Below are 13,263 nucleotides of genomic sequence, written 5' to 3'. Positions count from 1 at the left end.
GGAATGCCAGGGCCAAGAAGTGGGAGTGGGGGGGTAGGGGATCAGGGGTGGAGGGAGGGTATAGGGAACTTTCGGGATACCATTTGAAATGTAAATAAAGAAAATAATAATAATAATAATAATAATAATAATAATAATAATAAAATGAATAACAAAAAAAGATATGAAGTTAATGATAGTTATTGTGTTTTATATTTCTTCTGTTTTCTCAGTTATTTTTAAAGATATATTTAATGGATTGCAATGAGTGATTCCATCTAAGTAAATTATGATGAATCATTCTGTAACTCATTTCCTGTCTTCCTGCTTTGAACAGAAAAGGCTCTATAAATATCTTACTCTATCTTTTTGTTTAACTATGAAAATAATTCATTGGTTAAAAAATAATACATTCAAAATGTACCTTACATGATTTTTAAATAATCTGCATAATTTATTTTATTCATGAATACATAGAAACACTGTGTGTTGGATTGAATGAGATTGTTCATATGTTTGAATACTTAATCCCCCAGTCAGTGGAACTGTTTGGGAAGGATTAGGAAATGTGACCTTGTAGGAGGAGAGGTATTATTGGGAGTGGAATTTGCAGTTTCAAATAACTCATGCCATTCCCAGTTAGCTCTTTCTGAGTCCTTCTTGTGGATCAAGGTGTGAGCTCTAAGCTGTTCTTGCTGTCATGCCTGTGCTCTGCCACCATGGACTATAACCCTCTGAAACCATAAACCCAATTAATTATTTTTTTTTTTAAACATTGCCTTGGTCATGGTATTTTGTCCCAGCAATAGAACAGTAACTAAGACACACTGGAAATTAGGGAAAGCAAAGAACAAAGTATATATTTAGTAGCACAACGGAGCCAGTGTTCCCAGCCTGTTTTCGCCTTTTCTGAGACTGTGTGTTGCTTTGTAGTCCAGACCCGCCACAAAAACACATAATGATCTTGTTAAATGAATTCACCACCACTCCTAGCACACTCTGGTTGCTTCAGTTAGCTCTGTTGACTCTAGGAACAGAAAAGAATAATTTAGTCTGAAAGTTTTCACTTCTAGCATCACCCTAACACCTAGGGAAGTTTGATCTGGACACCTGAGGTTCTTTGGCCATGTGATTCCTCAGGAACAGGATAGGAATTCAAAGAATAATATTTTAAGTAATTGTCAACATTCCATGGGGATTCTCTCAAAAGACTCAGAGGCAGGAAAGTCACAAGTCTTTATTCCCTCTTCTGACAAGCAAAGATCTCCTTTAAACATGAGCCAACTGGGAAACATCAGTTTGACATTCATGAATCCTGCCAAACATATAGCAGATTGAATACTCACCACACCATCTATTCCTCCTATCTATCTGAGCTAATTAATCCTTATTTGATAATGTACCCTAGATCTGGGTGATAGAATGTTTCTTCTCCAAGACTCTTCCACATTCACACTAGGCCCACCACTGTCTGGCTGGATGGATGGCTGTAGCCAGTTAATACTCTACTCTCACCATATGTGTGTCTTTTCCCTTCTTACACTTTACTATGCAAAGCCTTCCTTGTTTGCTGGTGGACTACAACTCCAACAGTAGGGTTTACTCTTCCACAGCCTAAGACTCCAGCAAACCAACTTCCTTCTGTCATTAATACCATACATTGTGGGCTAGGAATGATAAAGCTGGAAAAATCAAGGCTTAATATCAGCTAAGAGTGGAGGGAAGATATTCCATAAAGAAAGGGAAGGAGATATTTTGTTCTGTTTGATACAAAGTCTATGTAGTTCAGGTTAGCCTCAAGTTCATAGCAGTTCTCTGACCTCAGTCTCTCAAATGTGTGTGTGTGTGTATATATATATATATATATATATATATATATATATATATATATATATATATATATATATATATATGTGTGTGTATATATATATATATATATATATATATATATATATATATATATATATATATAATCTAGAATATAATCTAGACATTGATAGAACATCCAATAGGGAAAAGAAAAAGAAAAACTCAAACCAAACATCCCCTTGGACAGAATTAAGAATGATCAGGAAAGGAAAAGGGAAATTCTCCCCTCTGAATTATGGAGGAAGTTTGGTAACATATGAGCCTGGAATGAAGAGTTGATGAATAAAAGATCTGGGGTGGTCTTCTGGCTTCCGAGAAAGCAAGAGATAAAGATGCTGCAAGATGAGCCAGAGGGGAGGTAGGGCTGGTCCCAGAGGACTAGAGAGATAAGACCTCCATCCAACAGAGCTGACAGAAAGTATCCTGGGACATGTTATAGATTCACTGTGTGGTATGGAATATTGGGAAGCTGGGAGGTTACAGCAGAGAATCAAGTGTTTCCCAAGGCTTTGGGTACTTGCTCCAAAGAAACCTTGGTGTTAAGATTTGTGAGATAAATTTATTTGTCTAATTAGGTCACCTAGGAATACGTGGGGTTTGTATGCATTTACCCAAGTAAAGTTTGACATGAGCATCACACAATATTTTCCGTTAATTAGATTTCTCCGCATAGCATTGTGGTGAGAGCACTTGTATTTTATGAAATCTCAAGAGTACTGGTGAGGGGGAATATGCCATCCAGAGATATTTTGCAAACTAATTACCTGAGGGGATTCAGAGGAATTCACAAAGATGGATGTACTACACAAGTAATAAGCTTTTATAAAGCATGAAGTAGTCTAATTACAAAGCAATTATTATAACGCATGACAGTTTTTAATTCTCTTCCTTATTTTGTGTGATATTTAGTTTTTATTGGAAAGCAAAGAAAAACATAGAAGAATTTTTCTACTTCCTGCTTCACTTTCTAATTACTCCTTAGCCATCTTGATTGGCCAACAGTTTTAACTCTAAATACCTAAATAGTATTCATAAACAACTTAAATTTGTTTAAAAATTAGTTGCTAATGAATACATATATTCATATACATATATTCCAGATGAACAAGTTAAAGCAGCTTCCATCTGGCTCTGTGTTTTGTGCAGGTCCTATTTTACTTAAAATTCCCTCCCTGTCTGAAGACACACAATGCTCATCACTTATGCTATAATTTTAAAGCTGTTTATTAAATATTTCTTTGAAACTTTCAGAAAAATGTAAGCACTACAGAAACAATGCGTTCCCAACTTTTATTTTGTTTTTGGCACTACATCTGAAATGAAAAAGAAAGCCTACAGAAATTGAAAATACAACAGTTTTCAGCTGGAGAGATGGGTTAGTGGTTAAAAATATTGACTGTTCTTCCAGAGGACCTGGGTTTCATTTCCAGTACACACAGTGCAGCTCAGAACCATCACTAGTTCCTGGTGATCCTTCTGGTTTCCACGGGAACTGGGTATGTATGCAGTACACAGACTTGTTTGGGCAAAAATCTCATGTACATTCTTAAAAGTTGAAATGCAAACATTTTCTCTTTTGTATTTCCAAGACAGTGTTCTGTAAATTTGACCTTAAACAAACATGGAAAGAGTAAATAGAAAAATGTAAGCCTGGAAGTGATTCTTAGACTGTTTCCTCTGTGTGCATGTCAAATGAGTGTGGGGTATGGTGGGCTGTGCTATGATATGTACAGTACAGCTTCTTTTATTTTAAGTGACACTTGCTAAAATTGTTGGCTCTGTAGAATCACTTTGTGCAATCACTTTATTCTGCAGGGATAAAGAACATGGGAGTGAATTTCCAGGAAGAAGGCATTTTACCTGTTCCTTCTGCACAGCCTGAGAACTGCTATCTATTTTTTTTTTCCAGGTGGGTAGAACCCATACCCAAATTAGAAACTGGAAATGCCAATCCTTGCTTTCCCGCCAACCGAGATGGGAGTCTGGTTGACTCTGTTATGACTATTGATAGGTGTGGAGGGATTGGTTGGAAGGAGCTAGGGGAAAATACTCTCCACAATAGAGATAGTGTTTTAATTCTTTTCCTGTCTCTATGATAAAATATTCCGACAACAGCAGCTGAAAGGAGGGACGCTTTATTTCTGCTCACAGTTCCAAGTACAGTAAAGCCATGGCAGAGGATTTGAAACAGCTAGTCAATTTAATTCTCCAATCTTAGTAATCTCATTGATCTAAATAATAGATTCACAATGTGAAGGCGTTGTTGGAAGTGAACAGTAGATTCCTAGTTGAAGGAAGTGGGCCACTCTGGACAGGTCTGTGGGAGCTCTGTCTTGACCTGGTCCTTCCTGTGTTCCCTTTCTTTGCTCCTGTTCACCATGAGTACAGTAACTTCTGCCACATGCTCCTGCAACCTCGAAGGTTTATCCAAATGAGGACATTCTAAAAAGACACTAAAGACCATTAAAATATTGGCCCCGAAGAAATTAGAGTTCTCAGGAATCTCATACTGGGTGAAGAATAGGGCCCCCTGAGACAGATTTCACATAGTTACAGCAACCTGTCAGAACACCTTACAGAATAAGACTGAAACCCAGACAACCATGGGCGATGGTGTGTGGGATCACAGGTTGACTAGGATTGCTTAGACTTGCACATCCTTGGGCTTCTATTTAAACTTTAATCTTCAGGACCATGAAGAGGACATGGAGGAGACATGGGATCTCTTTGTGCCTTTCTCAAATGTTTCTCCTTCTTCCTTTATTTGCTTTTTACTATTAATTTAATTCTAACAGGCTTATTTAGGGTGACTAGCCAAACTCGGCTTGGGATACAGCCTATCACTTCAAAGTTTAAGAACATCATCATGGGATCAGCAGAGCCAAGGACTTACCTGAAACCCAGTTGAGTGAAAATTTTTCTCACCTTAAGTTGTTTTTGTCAGTAATTCTGATCATAGTGATGAAGAGCTAACACAGGTATATATTTTCTCTTATGTAGCTGGGCTATTTAAATCAGCTGTCGTATTTTATGTTAAAAATTACAAGACAAACTAGTGTGGTTCCAGTCCACCATGGGTAGTTGGTTTGTTAAGTGTCTTAGTCACATGGTTTCTGTTTGTCCTCCTGAGACCCGGTATGATCTCACAGCTGTGGTTCCAGAACTCCTGCTCTTTGGACTATGCCTCCCCTGCATCTTTTCCCTCTCTAGTGAAACTCTGTAGCAGTTTCTCTTCTCTTTTTCAGGTTCCCTCATCTGCCATCTTTTGTATCCCTCAATATCAAGTCCTCTCCTGGGTCTGGAAGTGTTCTCTGTCTAAACAGGGTGCTGCAGTGCCCGGTAGGGCTTTCCTAATTACCATCTGACTATATGAGCTTTCTCTCTGTTCAGACACCACATAGTTTAGTTTTATTATTTTTAAAATATACCCAGAATTTTTTTTATGGCCTAAGTTCTCAGATCATGTATATGTTCTGAAATTGGATATACTCACATTTATAAAGTAACTGTATATATCAGAGTAAATTAAACAACTGATATAATAATGCACCGTAACCACATACGCCACACTAACTTAAACAAATGGTATAGATGTACATATTACAGCTCTCCCATGGAATCCAAGGTATGTGGCTGCATGATTTATGGACAACAGTCTGCAAAGAGCTGCTTAATAACTACCCTGTTGATCTCACATTAAATTGTGGAATAGTCATTATTTTTTCCAGTCAAAAATATTTAAGACCTTTAAAATTAATATGTTTATATAGGAAATTTGGAAAGTGCCAACAGAGAGAATCAAGCAAAAAACCAATGTTGTCAAGCCTTGTGTTTTACACAGTTCTTTTCTTCTACAGAGGCTTTGGTGAGAATGTTTGTCTGACTGTTGGCAGCCAGAACTGAAGCCATAGAAGCAGGAGGAGGAGGATGCCGAGGGACACTTCCATGAAATGGCTGAATTTCTAGGAATCATGGAACAACCACTGAGATTTTCTTGTTTACTAAGTTCACAGTGATGTCCTCTGATTCTCAGAGCAGTGTAATTATTAAGCAGCGCCAGTATCGATATTTTAAATATGGGCAACCTACTTCAGACAGGTGAGACAACTTGCCTAGGGTGGCACAGATGGGACATCCTGGATCACTAGAGTCCACAGCTGATGGGACTTGCAAGCAGGTGGTTCTCTCTCTCTCTCTCTCTCTCTCTCTCTCTCTCTCTCTCGTTCCTCAAACTGCTGGTCAATGGGATCACGCACAGGGATGTTGGAATCCTTTTTATTTGTAAATGTGTAGCCAGATGAGAAAAAAAGTGCATTGAGGATCAGGCCTGTGGCTTTGGCCCTCTCTAAAACCTATTAAAGCTCTCATGCTTTCTTTGTGTTATCCATAAATGTCTACACTCTGTTAGCTGTCATGTTGCCTTGTTGCCTATTCAGTGCTCCGCTGTGGGCAGCAGTCACTCCAAATGCTGAGAACTGGAAATCACAAAGACCCCAGCAGTTTTGAGATACTATTGACAAATGAAGGTCACTATTTGATTAGTTGGTCCCTCCTGCTTGAGAGGTCATCCCTAAAGACAAGGACACAACTTGCATCCCAGGCACCCTTTGAGCAGGTTAGCCTTTCAAGGCGGAGTGAGAAAATTCTAGAACCTGAAGCTGACAGCCCCAGCTAGCACATTGGATGTGTTTGCTTCCTTAAGCCTGAACTGTGGTCAAAACTGGACACAGCTGTCCTTTCTCAAGGAGATTTCACTTCCAGACTGTGTTTGGATTTCAGCTCATTGTTTAATAGTTCTAGAACTCAAGCTGTCATCTTGAGGCGGGAAGGTTAGCACTCGTCTTAAGACGGTCGGAGGTCCAGGCTTCTCACTTTCGAGTTGTTTCTTTGTTTTCCTTTCCATTTGCCTGCAAACTCAACAAAACTGAAGCTCAGTTGAAACACAGGCTGTTTTTACACCCCGTGGGCTGAAAAGTTGATTTACTGAACAGTATGCGGAGTTTCCAAGAAACAGAAATAGCCACAGAGAGTTTTTAAAATCTGCGAAATATGACAGGATTATGAGAGGGAAAAGAAATCTTATGTGAGATTCTTTGGTTCTTAGATGAAATCCCCCAGAGGAGTTCTAAAGCTCATGTGCTTCATCAATGGTCATTCAAAACCATCTTGTAAATGCCCTTTATAAAATATCTGTTAAGCAGGAGAGCTAAAACTAGTTCCCTTTTCTGTGACACACCAGGCTGGGGCACTTCTATTCTGCTATGATTCACAAATGTTGATTCAAAATGTCGGAAAGGTGATCAGCATTTGCCAAGTCCATGCTTTGTGAATACACAATGCTGGACACAGTGGACAATAATGGCTCTCTCCTTTCTCTCTGGTGGAGGGCATATACATGTTATCCTATGATGAAAGTGAGACTCTGAGGGGAGTTACAGAGCTTCACGCAGCAGCACCACGGGGGAAGGAATGAGCTCATTTAAGTTGGGGCATTTTGAAAAGCTCCTTGGAGGTGTGATTCAAAACCAATTTGTAGAACCTGGAAGGAGAAAATTAACTGGAGAGTACTTTCTAGAAGGTCTAAGGTAAACCAGAGTCTATAGCATGGAGAAATAAGAGCCACACATGGGCTTCTCCTTCGCCCTTTCTTTACCTAAATGTATAGAAAGGTGGCATTCCCATCTTGCCTTGGAGTTAAGCAGTGTTCCAGCAGATGGAAAGTTAAGTGACATATGTCTTTTCTTCTAAGATTCCTGGGTTTGTTTGGCAAATCGAATGCAGAGAATCCAACGAATGCCCCGGGAGGACTTCCCAGATGGTTATCCCATCAAATGGAAAGAGTCAGCACGCTGGAAGCAGAATAGCCTGGTCAGGGAGCAGGCTTAAGTGAGCCACTCATATGTGCTGTGGCAGCTGTGGGGATGGAGCGCTACAAAAGTGTGCCTGCCAAATCCTGGAAATCTCCAGGAAAGATTCATTTGCAAGAGTTATGGTAATAGTCATCTTAAATAGCAAGAAGGGTCAAATTAATAGATGTCAGGGCTAAGAAAAAGGTAAGACTCTTTCTTTCCTCTGTGAGCCGTTTCCGGCACAGGGTCAAATTTATGCAGCAGCTTAACTTGGGGTTGTAAGTAAAAATGAGAAGCAATGAAGGAGGTTTACTCTGCCAAGGAGTGTTCCCAGACATTTTATAGCTTACAGGAAAGGAGGAAGGCTGTGCTATGAGAGATATCTAAAGCTTTCTGGTTAAGGAATACCACCTGCCTCTTTTTTGAAACAGGGTCTCACTGTGTAATCCTGGCAGCCTAGAACTTACTGTGTAGACCAGGCTAGCTTGCCTCTGCCTCCTGAATATTGGGATTAAAGGTGTGTGCCATCACACCTGGCTCCGGACTACTTAAAACAAAATAAACTTTTATACCTATTTTTAATCTTAATTTAACTTAATTTTTAACTTTCCAATGCAAATATATTTATTCATTTTAGTTAAACAAAATAAAGATGTTTATAAACTGCAAAGTGGATTTCATAAATGTACCCAATAAATATGTGAATTCTTTATTACAAAATCTATTTGAAATAATATAACTAAAATGGACTTTAAAACTCTTTTTAGTTAAAATATAATTATATTATTTCCCCTTCCCTAATAGAAATAAGGTTAATACATGTTTATATTTTAATTAAAAATGGAAAATATTAAAAAGTCAAGGAATAAAGCAATAATTATTTATAATCCTATGTTGCTGTAAAGGCTTTCAAAACGTAGTCATTCTTGTGTCTCTGTATGTAATGTTGCATAAACACAATGTTCCCACTGCATGGTCAGTTTAGTTATACAATATAAAACATGTATTAATACAGATATAATCTGTTTTATGTGATTAATTTTCTGTTCTGTTCTGTTGAGAGAGGGACTCATTTCCTTATGCAGAACAGCCTGGCCTGAAACTCACGATCTTTCTGCCTCAGCTCCTCAAGGACTGAGCTAACAGCCAGGAGCCATTACAACTGGCTACTCTATAGACTCGAGGTTTAAGAGATAGCCTAACTTTTTTGCGTTTGGGGATTTCACACACAGATGCACTGTATTTGCATTATTCGCACCCCCACCCCCCCTAACCGCTCAATATGTGAGCACAACGGAATTTTTACCTTTCCCCATAAAGCTGGGGACAGGTATCTTCTGGGGATCCCCTCATCACTTTGATGAGAGTAGGTATCACTCATAAGTATTTACCTGGATTCGCAGGGTTTTTTAAGGCTAGATGTTTAAAAAGTATAAAAGATAAAAATAAAAAGCATCTCAGTGTGTGTGTAAAAACCAGTTCCTCTCAAAGATTACGGTACTTAACTTTCTTACTAGCTGAATATGAAAGTATCAGCATTGTAATATTTTTGTCAAAACTGAACAGCAGCATAAAAAAAAAATCCATACCACTTTTATCATGTGTCAAAGTCTCAAGGACAATAAATTCATGCTATATTTGGCAACCTATTTTCAGTTGGCAAAATGGCTGTCTCCTGCTGAAGTGGGTATAAATATTTCATTTTAAGCAACTGTTGGCACTCTCTGATGACAGTGTGGGTTAGCCAATCATGTTTAGTACAAGCTGTGCTAAACCATGAACAAACCATCACAAATCTCAGTGACTTCATGTGACAGAATCCTAGTTCCTTCTCAGGCCTCAGGTACTGACAGTCAGTTTTAAGTTTGTTGCCCATCATAACGTTTGACGGGGAGATATAAAATCATATTCATTTTCTCTTTTCTCTCTCTCTTTTTTAGTTTTCATCTAGAAGAGCCACATACAGTCTTTGCTCACATCTCTGTGGCCCTTGCTAGTGGTATGCTTGACCACACTGAGGACAAAGGGGTAGGAAAGGAGAATGGTGTAGAAATGCCCAATGGACAGGGCTAATGCTACTATACTCTGCCTGCTTTTACTCTGCAGCAGGGGCCACACCCATGGTTAATCTCTCTATAGTGGCCCTAGGGACATCGCTCGGTATTATCTTCTTTGCTGAGCCTCTAAGAAGATGGTTAATAAACTTTGACCTTAGGCTGCCTGCTTACTTTTGTATGATCTGCTAGCTAGGAACTTTTTTTTTTCATTTTAAATTAATCTGAATAAAAAGAAAATTATCATTGAGTAAAGCCTGAAAATTATGAAATTCAAATGTGAGCTCATACATAGTCATATTGGAATACAGCCATATGCCCTTGGCTATGTGTTGTCTATTGCCTATGACTGGTTTCAAGATAGGGTGTGAAAATGGAGAATCTATGACTGAGACTGGTGACCTGAGAGCCCAAGCCCTGATCTTAGACGTGGCTGTCCTCCCCACCTCTCCCTGGGAGGTGTTTATTTCTAGATGTTTCACATTCAGCTAGATGGAAGCAGATTTTTAAAAAATACAGTGTTGCGTCTGTTGAGCAGTTATGCATATTTACACGGTTGTGTGGAGCATGAATAGAAGTAGGATGAGGATGGAGACCCGAGAGCTGGTCTGGGCTAGGAGCAGACTAAAGGAGAAAAAAAAAAAAAAAGCAATAGAAATACGGGGAGGAGGGGGTTTGCTTGAAATAGAGGCTTTAGTCGCATGCTGGATTAGACCTAGATGAGTTTCTTACTGGACCTTTAAGCCCCTTGAAGATCTATCATGTAAATCTGTTCAATATTTCAGAACTAACATGGACACATACATAATAAGGGAAGATTAATTCTTCAACTAGGGGGAAAGAACACTAGATTTTGCAATACTTTCCCAGCACTTTGTTGCTGGGACTATTTCCCTTTCAACTCTGATTTGAAAAAAAAAATTAGGTTTCTCTTAGAGAGGTTCCATGTGCATGTGAATGGAGCAGGCTTTCTGGCAGACTCACTGGCTGTACAGTGTCGGGTGTTTGAGATACATGGGTTCATTTGTTGACAACATATTACTTGTGCTAAGATGAGGACCCCTGAAATAGTGTGCCAACCCAGCGATATAATGCATTCTTCATGTAGTGTTCAAATGATTCTGCATAGTGAGGAAGGCTAGAAGTAGAAAAGGAGGCACTTCACATATGTATTCCAACCAAGGAAAAAAATCTATTCTCCTTAAACACAACCCCAAATGACTTCCCTGACACCCATTTGTATGGATTCCATTTATCTGTCGACACCTCTCATCCAGCTTCCTGTGAAAGGCAGTCTCTTCTAATCAGTCCTAAGTCACATCCAGCTCTGATTGGAGGATGGTCTTTCCTGACCTTGTGTCACAGTCAGAGGCACCGGAAGCCTTTAGGTAATTTCCAAGGGTGGGTTTTCCCCCATTGGAAAACAGACACCCTAGCTCTTTTCCTTTCCTCAGACAGTTTCAGGTGTTTTTTATTTTAAAATTTATTCATTTTTATGTGCATTGGCGTTTTGCCTGCATGTATATGTGAGGGTGTCAGTCAGATTTTGGAGTTACAGGCAGTTGTGAGCTTCCATGTGGGTGCTGGGATTTGAACCTGGGTCCTCTAGAAGAACAGTCGGTGCTTTTAACTGCTGAGCCATCTCCAGCCCTGGTTAGTTTTATTTTAACAAAACATTTTTGAATATTTGAGCATTTTATTCATTAATAATAGAATCCTTATGATAAAATATCACTAGTCTACAGAATTCAAATCCCCCAATGGGTTTCTATTTTGTTCCACTGGTCACATATCTGTTTCTCTATGAGTGCCAGGCTGTTTTTATTACTATAGCTCTATAACATATCTTGAGATCTGAAATGGTAGTCCCTTCAGGGCTGTTCTTTTTGCCTAAGATTACTTTGGCTATTTGGAGTCCTTTGTGGTTCCGTATGAATTTAGGATTTTATTTTTCTATTCCTATGAAGAATGTTGTGGAGTTTTTTAATTGAGATTACATTGAATTGGTAAACAGTTTTTGATAGAATGGCAATTTCTGCAAGACCAATTCTAAGACTCTGCAAGCATGGGAGATCTTTCCATTTTCTACCATCTTTCTCAGTGTCTTCCTTTGGCAATTAAAAGTTTTTATTGCAGAGTCCTTTATTCTCTTAGGGTTATTCTTAGATATTTTACCCTTTGAGGCTGTTGTAAATGTGAGGGTCCCATGAGATCTTTCTCAGTGTCAGTGTATAGAATGGTTACTGTTAATTGACCTTGTATCCTGTCGCTTTACTGAAATTGTTTCATAAATCCAGCTAACTACTTGTGGCTGGATTATATGGTGAGGCCATATAATCTAGAGGAAAACAGATTACTGTCATTTTCCTAAACAAGTACAGTTAACAACTGTATTCTAAATATTTATCCCTATACCCACACCTTATCAAAGGTAGGTTTTACACCTTATCAAAGAATCTTGTTTTTGCAGGAGACAGATACTATTACAAGAACCCACACCTGCTCAAATGCAGAGAACAACAGAGAATGGAATGATCAGTCCCAGTTGATTCATCTGAATCTTATGTCCTACACCTATAGCTCATGGATCAATACAGAACAGGAGTCACATTGACTGTGTTCCTCTGTGATGTCATCTCCCTAATACTGCCAGACTAGGGTCCAACTGTGTCCTATCCTTGAGAATTTGTGGGTGAACTTTTCTTCTTTTAGAGAAATGCTCATTGTAGTCTTCTTTTCTTTGATAAACATCTCTTCTGGAGATACAACTCGGGTTGCAGGATGACTTTTATAAGTTAGATTCTGTTTGGTAACAAGTACATAAACATCTATTTTGAGCACTGACCAAACTGAAAACAGTTCCTTTCTCTTCCTTTGGGTCAAATTTATTTCTCTTAAAGTAATATGTAAGAAAAATTTTGATATCAGGTTCTAAGAAACTACATTCTCTCAGAACATTGTTATACAATACAATATTCTGCATTACCATATGGTTTTCAGTCCTTCATGGAATTTTTATCTTTTTGGTGTATCTAGCAGATTAAGGTTTCAACTTTGGGGAGAGAGCAATTGTAGAGACTTCTCCATTGGATTCTATGGAGAAATGGCTCTGCATCTTTTTATAACTAATTGACAGGAAAGATATCCAAGTATAAGTCTAAATGCTTCTGTTGGGTGGGTTCATGATGTGGGTTCTTTATTCTTCAACATCAGTGTAAAGAACAATCCAGAAAATCTTCAGATAGACAAGACTCCCTGGGACTTGGCAAATATTATGTGTTCCATGTATTATAAGAAAGCCAAGTAAGAACCTTTCAGGGATGGATATCCAGAACTCAAATTACCCCCATGCTAGAATAACATTTAATAACCAGATTTGTTCATTACTATACTGTCTTAGTCAGGGTTTCTATTGCTGCACAAACATCATGACCAAGAAGCAAGTTGGGGAGGAAAGGGTTTATTCAGCTTACATTTCCATACTGCTGTTCATCACCAAAGGAAGTCAGGAC

Source organism: Mus pahari, chromosome 6 (assembly GCF_900095145.1).
Source record: "Mus pahari chromosome 6, PAHARI_EIJ_v1.1, whole genome shotgun sequence".
NCBI lineage: Eukaryota > Metazoa > Chordata > Mammalia > Rodentia > Muridae > Mus > Mus pahari.
The sequence above is the reverse complement of the archived record's forward strand: the minus strand, read 5'-3'. Positions refer to the sequence as shown.